We start from the raw sequence: 10,175 nt of genomic DNA, 5'->3' as shown, positions 1-10,175 counted from the left end.
AGTAGCCAAGGGCAGTCAAGCCTGAATATGATCAGAAAAGAGGAAAATGAAAACCCTGTGTATGCAGAATAGTGCTTCCCAGAGAGCAAGGGGCTGGAGAATTGTAGAAAAAGTCTTGTATATTTTGCCCTGAGCTCTACTACAGTTTTTAGTCCTCTTTCCAAAATAATTAGAAATGACTTATTAGCAAACTCATGATCATTATGTATCTCAGTAAGATTGGTCTGACTAGCGATATTTCCAAGACTATCTTCCCAATGGCAGCTTATCCTACAAGCTTGAGTTGAGCTGTGCAGGACGCTAGTGACTGCATCCAGAGCCCAGAGTCTGTTGTAACTATGGTGTGTTTGTTTTATGAAGAACAATTTGAAAATAAAGCAATATACACAAGACAAGGATCCAACTTAACTAAATAAATAAGAGAAACTGCACCGGAAGACACCTTAACAAGCCAACTGAGCCAACTCAGTGTGAGTGTGTGTGTCTGTGAGTATGTATGTGTACACTTGTGTATGTGTTTGTGAGTGTGTGTGCTCACTCATCACTTCTGGTCCCCTAGCTCTTACATGCTTCCAGGAACGGGAGGTCACCACTTGCCCAGGCAGGTCATGCCATTGTTTTTAACTCAGATGGTTAGGATGGGCTCCTTATAATATTCATCATGTGACCTAGTTCTGACTTCTGAAGGTACTCAGAGTCAACTTTGAATACTTTTTTAGTGACTTCAAAACCTTTTTGGAAGAAAGACATGAAAAGCAAATGTATATGAGTAAAATAAAGAAACACACCAATTCTTCTCCACATAAAAAGACCATTGATTATTTGACAATGACTAATAAATCCCTCTAATCCTCTTTTCCATCTAGCTTAAATATCAAATATCGCTTCTGCCTAGCTCCACTCCCCACATCCAAAGTCACATGACACTCTCCTTGTACACATGTGCACACACATACACACTGCCAATTGGTGGGTTCAACTCTCCTTTAAAACTCTGTGCCTGAGGTTGTCCTTAAGTAGAGTGTGGCGTGCTCAGGAGACTTACTCCAAAGTGAAGTCAGATGATGGTCCAGCTCAGTCCTTAAGCAGCATTATCACTATCACACCCTTTGCTCTGTGAGCAATTTTCCAGCTTATAGTTTGGCTCATCACTGGGTCTTCTTGCCAACAGGAAACTCTTGTTTCTTCTTGGACTGAAGTTTTGATTCCCAGTAATACTTCCTGACACCATGGCATCAGACGTTTTAACAAACTCAGTATTCATTTCCAACAATCAGCTAAGTGTTCACAGAGAAGGCCAAAGACAGACAGGTATGCAGGTAGCTAAAGATTACTCTATTCTTCAAGCAGTTGTCTAGCTATTGAAAATTACTGTCAGGAATTCCTTGGCCGTCCCGTGGTTAGGACTCCATGTCTTCACGGCCGAGGGTGTGGGTGGGTTTGATCCTTGGTCAGAGAACCAAGATCCCACAAGCCTCGTGGTATGGCCTAAAGAAGAAAATTACTATCCTCCAGCTTTCATTTCTCAGGTTTTTCTTCCAAAATACTCTGAAGGAAACTTTCAAGTCCCTTTCTGAGCCTGACACACATGGTTATCAGAGCACTTGATGCTTTGCTGGCCTAGCAATCCTGCCAGAAAGGAAAAGAAGGTAATATATCATCACCTCTCATATCCTTAGGTAAACCATACCAGTTTCTGGTGATCACTGCTTCCAAGTTCTGGAAAAAAAATATTATACATATATACACATATGTGTATATATGTATAATACATATATACACATGGTGGCTGTATATATGTATAATACATATATATTCCCTGGTGGCTCAGATGGTAAAGAATCTGCCTGCAATGCAGGAGTCATAAGTTTGATCCTTGGATCAGGAAGATCCCCTGGAAAAGGGAAAGGCTACCCACTCCAGGATTCTTGCCTGGAGAATTCCATGGACAGAGGATCCTGGCAGGCTACAGTCCATGGGGTCACAAACAGTCAGACATGACTGAACGACTAACATACACACATACACATATATATGTAATTTTTTTATATGTACACATTTTCAGCTGTAGGGTTTTCTTGGGGACAGACATCAAATTTAGATGGAAATTCTACCACTTATATTTTCTTCCTATTTAACTTTGAATAATTTGCCCATCTTCAGTCCTCTGGAATTGTCCTCTGTAGTTCCTGGAAGATTACTTAGAGTTACAACTGTGTATTCAAATCTTCTCTGTATTAAAAGTCATTTACTCAAGGTGGTGACCTTGAGAAAATGATTTATTTTCTTCCTATAGTTTCTTTACCTGTAAAATGGATATAATATATGTCTTCAGAGCTGCTGTGAGAAAGGAATTCAACTGCGTATCTAAAACCCCTAACACAGTGCCTGACGTGCCCTTTAATAAAGGTCTGCTTCTGCCCTGGGGGGACCTACTTATTTTGTTTCTGCATCTCGACCTCTGTGCTTCCATAGCATTTCCTCATGTATCCTCCTCTCCATGTCTGTCCTTTCCAGCTGGAAGATCATTATCCCTGACAGAGATGATATATTTTACAAAACTTACTCAGCAATGTCTCCTTTCTCTTCTCGGTTAACATTGTTTTCTGCCCTGAGCAATGAGCCTCTTCCTTCTTTATTCTTATTTTGAAAAAAGCTTCTAAATAGTCCCACTGCAACTCCTAGTACCCTTTCAATTCTGAGTACTTTCACAAGCCTCAGTTTATTCAGCAACTATTAATTAAAGACTCACTGTGTCCAGCATGTACTCAGTATTGAGGATACCCTGATGAACAACAGATCGACAGGGCCCCTATCATGACACATCTCTCGGGGGCCTCAGATTCCTGTAGCTGAAGCTGGGTTTCACTCGTGCCCTAGGTTCTAGGGTGAGTGAGGCACACCATGGACTTAGGATTCTAACCTAAGTGCCCTCTCTTCCATGTGATACTGCCACAAATGAATTTTTTTGAGAAATATCAAATGCACCAAGGAAATATCATGAAGTATACCATTAGCAGGTCCATGATCCTCCTTCTGACATCATCTGCCTCCACTCAACTGATTATCCACTAATCCTTCATAAGTGGTTACTGGATAGGGTAGTTAAGGTGTAACTGATAACCCAGCAAAGGCGTCAACCTCTTCCAGTTGGAATGCAGTAAGTGGCTTTACTCATACCACACACTCTGAGAGGGAGTGGGAAATGATTTAAGTGGTGTCCTCCCCGCCATCATTTACCAGTTAGTCTTAATTCAGTCCTTCTGCAGCCCTCAAACATTAAGCTCTAAGTACCATGAACAGAAGATCATTATATTCCAGGATTACACATCCTTTGCCTCGACCTCCTCCTTTGCTCCTTCCCCAGGCAGTGAGGTATAAACAAAGTCTTCAGTAGCAGCGGGGGGTTGGACCTGGACTCTTGTCTCACTCCTATCATTAATTCACTGTGTGACCACAGGAAGTCATTAGAACTCTCTGAACCTCCTTTTCTTCAGCTCCTAAATCAAGGACTTAGATCTGAAAATTCTTGAAAGAAGGTCTTGCTCTAAAGTTCTAAGGGGGGAACCTCCTTGGTGGTCCAGAGGCTAAGACTCTCCCAATTCAGGGGACCCAGGTTCAATCCCTGGTTGGGGAACTAGATCCCACATGCCACAATTAAAGATACCACATGTGCTGCAACTAAGCCCCAGTGCAGCCAAATAAAGAAATAGTAAAGTTCCAAGGAGTCAACTGCCTGGTTCCATAGAGGCTGTGCACAGGTGTTAGCAACCTGTATCCAGTCCCAAGAGCACTTAGCTCTGTAGGAATGAGGATACAGCTCTTCAAAAGGGTTCCCACAGTAGGACCTGAACATTCACATTCTCTCTGGAGAGCTCGTTTGTTTATCCAGACAGTGTGCATGGGGCTCTTACCATGAGCAGAATTGGATCTGTAGCAAAGGGCTTGTAGCCTGGCTGTGCTTCCTACACACTGTGCGGCCTTGAGGAACCTCTCTGAGCCTCTTTACTTTGCCTGTAAATTTGTCATAATGGTACACTTTAAATCAGTGGTGAGTCTAGAAATTTTATGACTATATTATTGATCTGATTGGAAGATGGCCTGAGGGACTTGCCTTGAACCTGTGATTCTGCAGTTAGCAAGCATGAGCACAGTGCATGTGTTTAGACTGTTTATCTACTTGAGGTGTCTAGAGTGAGAGCTCAGGTGTAGCTTATATAAGGTTGTGGGACTCAGGCTTCATCAAGTTACCCAACAGCACAGTCATTCACAGAGCTGCCGTGACAATTCAGTGTGATTCTTTATGCCTAAGTGCCTGGCGTGTGTTCAAAGAAATAAAAGAGCGTGCTGGTTTTGAACATGAGTCTGCTCTGTGTCAGCTCTAGGTGACATACCCATCACCCTAAAGTCCTCTGTCCTGCAACAAGGTCCATGAGAGGAAGACAGCATTTCTGTAGGGGCAGCATGAAAAGCAATTAAATGATCCTCTCTTGGGAAATACTGTCTTATTCTTACGATTTGAGGTAAATCACTGAGATTTTTGGAACATATCAGACGGTAGCTACATGACTCCATCAGTCCTGTTTAAATACGCTTGCAGAGCTGAGGAGTCAGGATTTGTTTATCCTAGTCATGACAACATTTGGAAATTGACTTTGTGCCTGAAGGCTAGCAGGCCTTTAATAATGTTCAGTGAATCAATAGATGAATTAGTGAATTAGTGTATAAATGGGGAGAAAAAAAAAACCTGTCACGGACTATTTCATAAGACCACCTCTGGGAATTTTCCATTTCCACATATATACCCAATCCCCAGATTGGTCTATCTGAAGGAAAAAGTCCAGAATATTTTATACCCATACATTTCTACATGCATAACCACAGGAGAATGCTCAAAGTATTTTGTAAACTTCTCATTTTTCTCCTGAAAGTGAAAATATTAGTCGTGTTCAACTCTCTGCCACCCCATGGACTGTAGCCCACCAAACTCCTCTGTCCATGGGATTCTCCAGGCAAGAATACTGGAGTGGGTTGCCATTTTCTTCTCCAGGGCATCATCCCAATCCAGGGATCAAATCTGGGTCTTTTGCACTGAAGGTAGGTTCTTTACTATCTGAGCCACCCAGGGAAGCCCCATTTTCCTTCTAGTCCTGGCCAATTCTGCTCTTGGATTATAGATAGACAGACCATCCTCTGAAATCTAAGCATTTGTGGGAGTTATCCCCACTATCCATTCACACCTTCCTCCTCAGTAACAGACACCTGTTTTTTCAGCTGGACACGTGCCTGTGTGGGACAAACACTACATTTTCCTGCCTCCATTTCAACTAGGTATGGTCATGCGATAAGTTCTGCCCAATAGAATGTGAGCAGAAGTAGTGACGGCCACTTCCTGGAAATGTCCTTAACCAAAGGGAGCTGTCCTTGCCTTTCCTCTTGCCTCAGAAGTGCCAGCTGAAAAAATAACCATCTTGATGATTGAGATGAACTTGGGAATGGAAGACCTGTGTAAAAGGTAAAAGATAGGAACGTGGTCCCTAATATGGGTCCCTTAAGACCTTCACCTCAAAGAGAAATAAACCTCAATTTGAAGAACAAAAACCGTATTTTGGTGTTTTCTTTCCCACAAAGTCAAAACAAATCCTGACTTATACAGAATTGACACTTGGAAATTTTGGAAATGCTGTTCATTACAATGTGCTCACAGAAAATGAACACAGGGTTAGGAAACGGTTACTGGACAGAGTAAAGTATAACTTTACTCATGACAACAATGAACATGAGCTCAGGTCCAGCTTCTATCCCTACTTAGCTTGTTGACATTCAGTAAACCACTTCCTTTCTAAAGCCTCAGTTTACCCCTCAGCAGAAAAGAGGCATTAAAAAACAGATATATCTCTTCTACAAATTTACTCACCAACTCAATGGACATGAGTTTGAGCAAACTCCAGGAGATGGTGAAAGACAGGGAAGCCTGGCATGCTGCAATCCATGGAGCCGCAAAGAGTTGGCCACAACTGAGTGACTGAACAACAACAAAACAAATTTATTAGTCCATGGTAATTTTTAAAAAAGTATAGCATGAGCTCCTGTGTGAAATATCCTGTCAAGCTTAAAGATTTAAGGAAAGAAGAATCTGGTTGTAAACACACTCAGTCAATATTTGCTGTGTGCGTGACTCACACCAGGTACTATGCTAAGTAATGGGAACACAGAGCTGACCCAAACAGAGACATTAGCAAATATTGATAAATAATTGTAACCAGAAACAGATTTGCATAGAAAATAAACATATAGCTTATGGAACCAGGTGTCAGAGGGACATTACCTAGTTGTAGGAAGAGGAATCAGGAAAAAATACATGAGAAAGTGATTTTTAAACTGAAATGTGAAGGCTGAATAGCAGGTGACTAGGTTGAAGCAGGGAAGAAAGAAAGACACAGAAACATCTATCTTAAGTAAACTTTAAAGGCTCCTTAAGGACAAGTTGATTAAGATCATTGGGTCACAAAAAGAGACTCAGATTTACTCTCTCCCAATGGCACCCCACTCCAGTACTCTTGCCTGGAAAATCCCGTGGACAGAGGAGCCTGGTAGGCTGCAGTCCATGGGGTCACAAAGAGTTGGACACGACTGAGCGACTTCCCTTTCACTTTTCACTTCTGTGCATTGGAGAAGGAAATGGCAACCCACTCCAGTGTTCTTGCCTGGAGAATCCCAGGGATGGGGGAGCCTGGTGGGCTGCTGTCTATGGGGTAGCACAGAGTCGGACATGACTGAAGTGACTTAGCAGCAGGCCTGGCCCTATTATAAACTTGATGCCTCCCAGCAAAATCTCCACCCAATCCTTAATACCCATGACTTCAGCTCTGGAAGGCACTTTTTCTTGAAGTTGCAACAGTGAGAATTTTTAGACTAGATACTCTCCCTTTCACATATTACAGCAGTTTTAAACTTACTGCTGAATATACAAGGCAGACGGTATTAGCCTCAATTACAGGGCAGAAATGGAAACCTGTTGAAGTTAAGTGGCATACTTGGGTGTAAATGATGGGACCTGAATTTTTCCTCTCATCTTCTATTTCCTGGTCCAGTGTTTGTTCACCCCTATCTTTCTAGTGTAGACAGCATTTTCACACACAAGTGTGACTGTAAGGGAAAGAAATTGATTTATCTCTTTGAAAGGAAAATTTGCTACTTAATCCAACAATGCTAGTGAGAGAGATAAAAATCAAATAATTTCTTCACTTCATTTAGGACCTGCTTCTAAGCCACACAAGAAAGTAAATAAAGACTTTAAATCCACCCTTTGGTTTTGACTCCAAACATTACACAGCTTGATCAGAACCTTTATTCAACAGAATTGGCTCTACATGACACTTGTCGGTTTCCAAAGAATGGACTCCACCCTTGACTCCACCCTCAGAGGATAAAGATTCAGCACCATAGGGAAGAAAGAACATTCTCAAAAGAATGTGCTATAAGCCCTGAAGGCAGTTCTCAGGAATGTCCAAACATGTTTTGAGCAATGGCGATGCCCTGGGAATATCAGGGTTCACCTGGATGAGATCTTTAACTCTGATCAGCGGTTCTTTGAAGGATTTGGTTCTGATATACAAAAATACATGGAATGATACACTTTTCAGTGGGAATTATATCTCAATAACATGATTTTTAAAGTGTAATCTCATTGGTTTGGGCTTCTCAGGTGGCTCAGTGGGTAAAGAATCTGCCTGCAATGCAGGAGACGCAGGGGACACAGGTTTGATGCCTGGGTTGGGAAAATCCCCTAGAGGAGGGCATGGCAAACCCACTCCAATATTCTTGCCTGGAGAATCTCATGGATAGAGGAAACTGGAGGGCTCCAGTCCACAGGGTTGCAAAAAGTCGGACTCGACTAAAGCAACTGAGCACGCACGCATGTATTCATTGGTTTTTCTTGTACATAATGTTATCACTTGGATAGTTGCTGGAAGGCTCAGAGAAGTAGCTTATACTTAACTGCCTATAGGTTGCAGTTAAGCTGAAAGTGAAAGTGAAAGTTGCTCAGTCTTCTCTGACACTTTGCGACCCCATGTACTATACGGTCCATGGAATTCTCCAGGCCAGAATACTGGAGTGGGTAGCCTTCCCCTTCTCCAGGAGATCTTCCCAACCCAGGGATCAAACCCAGGTCTCCCACATTGCAGGCAGATTCTTTACCAGCTGAGCCATAAGTGAAGCAGTTAAGTTGGAGACATGTAAATCTACCATTACCTTGTTCCTTCCTGCTCATGGAACAGCTGGTGACCTCCCATCACCTCCTTTTCGGTTCCATGAGCTCATCACCTTCATTACTTCACAGGAGCCCAGGGACCTAGATGGAGCCTTCCTATCTTTCTTCAACAAACATCTTTTCAATGAGAGATTTTAAAAGAGAGGAATCTTCGTGTCATGGACCAGCTGCTTTGGAGTCTCCAAGTGTTCACAGAAACTCACTAATCTCCCAAGGCTCCTCATGAAAACCATTTCCTCTAGAAGACTCCCTACAGCAGAGTTCAAGGAAGCTGCAGAAAACTCCAACGTGTGAGGGCAGCAAATGAGGAAAAAAAGGAGAGGTTAAAGCTAATTGCTCTGGGGATTGTGTTTGCTCAATGGCCTGAGGTCTCTTAAAACTAGCAGCCGAGTTAACTCCTAGTTGGGAGACTGAGTGAAAGGCATTCCCACTTTTATATCCAAGAGAACATCCTTATTAGCAAAACACACTAATGATTGAGAGAAACTGGATGAGGAACGCAAGAGTCATTTACAAAGAATTTTACCTAAAACTAACTTAAACATACACACACACTTTATATGTCATTTTGACATTCATGCTATGCATAAAATTCTCTCTTTATTTTTTAATATATTCTTCCTTTCTTCCTCACTCCTTCTTTCTTTTCCCACTCTCTCTTGCTTACTCATTCTTTAAAGGGTGCCCCCAGTGCCAAACACTGACAGAACAACACTGCCATAGTCCCTCCTCTCACATAATTTATGGTTATTGCGATATGTTTAGATTAAGAATCTAGAACATGGCAAAATTCCTTCGCACACTCCTTACTGCAGGTAGTCCAGTCTAGAGCCACATGTGAAGATGTGTCATTCCTGGAAAATGCCTCCTTTGGTCAAGATTAGATTGAATTTGGTCACCAACCAGTCTTGGGGTTCCCAGTCACCTCTGAAGCTTGGACAAGTCACAAAAACCCAGAAACCCAGGGAAATGCTAATTGTTAATATTTCTGGAATAGAACAGGAGGCCCCAGATCACAGGAAGCTTGGTTTTCACTATCTACCTGGTCACAAAAACCCTTGTTTTCTTTAATTCCTCAGAACTGGGAGAGGCTCAAACATCACAATGAATTCTTTAGGAGCAGGAAATATGTCAACCTACCAATGCCACAGGGCCCCAGTATCACTGACACCTATCCGTAAGTAGGTGGAAACACTAAGTACTTCAGTACTGACTCAAACCCCAGAGGTCCAAGTCACACAGGAATAGCATTTCCAAGATTAATAAAAAAAATCATACATATTTGCGTTCATCTGGACTAAGTTCTGCAGTGAGTAAAAGAGACCTAGAAAATTATTGCTTAAGTAAAGAAAAAATTAATTTCATTCTCAAATTTGAAAGCCTTAAGGTAAGCATTTCACAGCTGATACACTGTCTTCCCGTCATCAGCAACCAAGACTCTTCTGTATTTGGTCCTTCAATTCCCAAAATACCCTCATGATCCAAGTTTTTTTCTGAAATTAGCAATTGCGTATTCTAGGAACTAAACAGAATTAAAGAGTTGAAGGACATACCTTCTCTCTTTTAAAGAGAACGTCTGGAAGATGCAAATGCCACTACTGCTTGTATAACATTGGTCAAAATTTAGTCACATGATCACATCTTGTTGTAAGGAAAGGTGGGAAGTTTGGCCAGGTATCGAGCAATATGTTCATGTAAATATTTGGACCTGTTGCTAAATGAAAACGGAGAATGGATTATGAGCTCTGCTACACATAATCTCTGATAATGGTTTAGCAAAAAAACCAAAAACAAAACTTCTAAGTTTCCTATACCTGGGAAGGAAAACTTCTGCCTCTCTGAGCCTTGGTTTCTCCAATTGTAAAATGAAGATGAGATTACTGAGGTATCATCCATCTCA

General features: G+C 41.8%; 1 long non-coding RNA gene across 1 annotated transcript; it reads right to left on the bottom strand.

Annotated features, from left to right (window-relative positions):
• Positions 1-794: 794 nt before the first annotated feature.
• Positions 795-5,974, bottom strand: LOC123329505. The gene is made up of 2 exons (XR_006545045.2): positions 5,918-5,974; positions 795-1,629 (listed from the first exon to the last, which is right to left on the bottom strand). It is a non-coding gene; the product is annotated as an uncharacterized LOC123329505 (long non-coding RNA).
• Positions 5,975-10,175: the final 4,201 nt, after the last annotated feature.

The sequence above is a fragment of the Bubalus bubalis genome, chromosome 15, assembly GCF_019923935.1.
Source record: "Bubalus bubalis isolate 160015118507 breed Murrah chromosome 15, NDDB_SH_1, whole genome shotgun sequence".
In the NCBI taxonomy this organism is placed as follows: Eukaryota; Metazoa; Chordata; class Mammalia; order Artiodactyla; family Bovidae; genus Bubalus; species Bubalus bubalis.
This window is presented reverse-complemented; position numbering and strand designations above follow the sequence as displayed.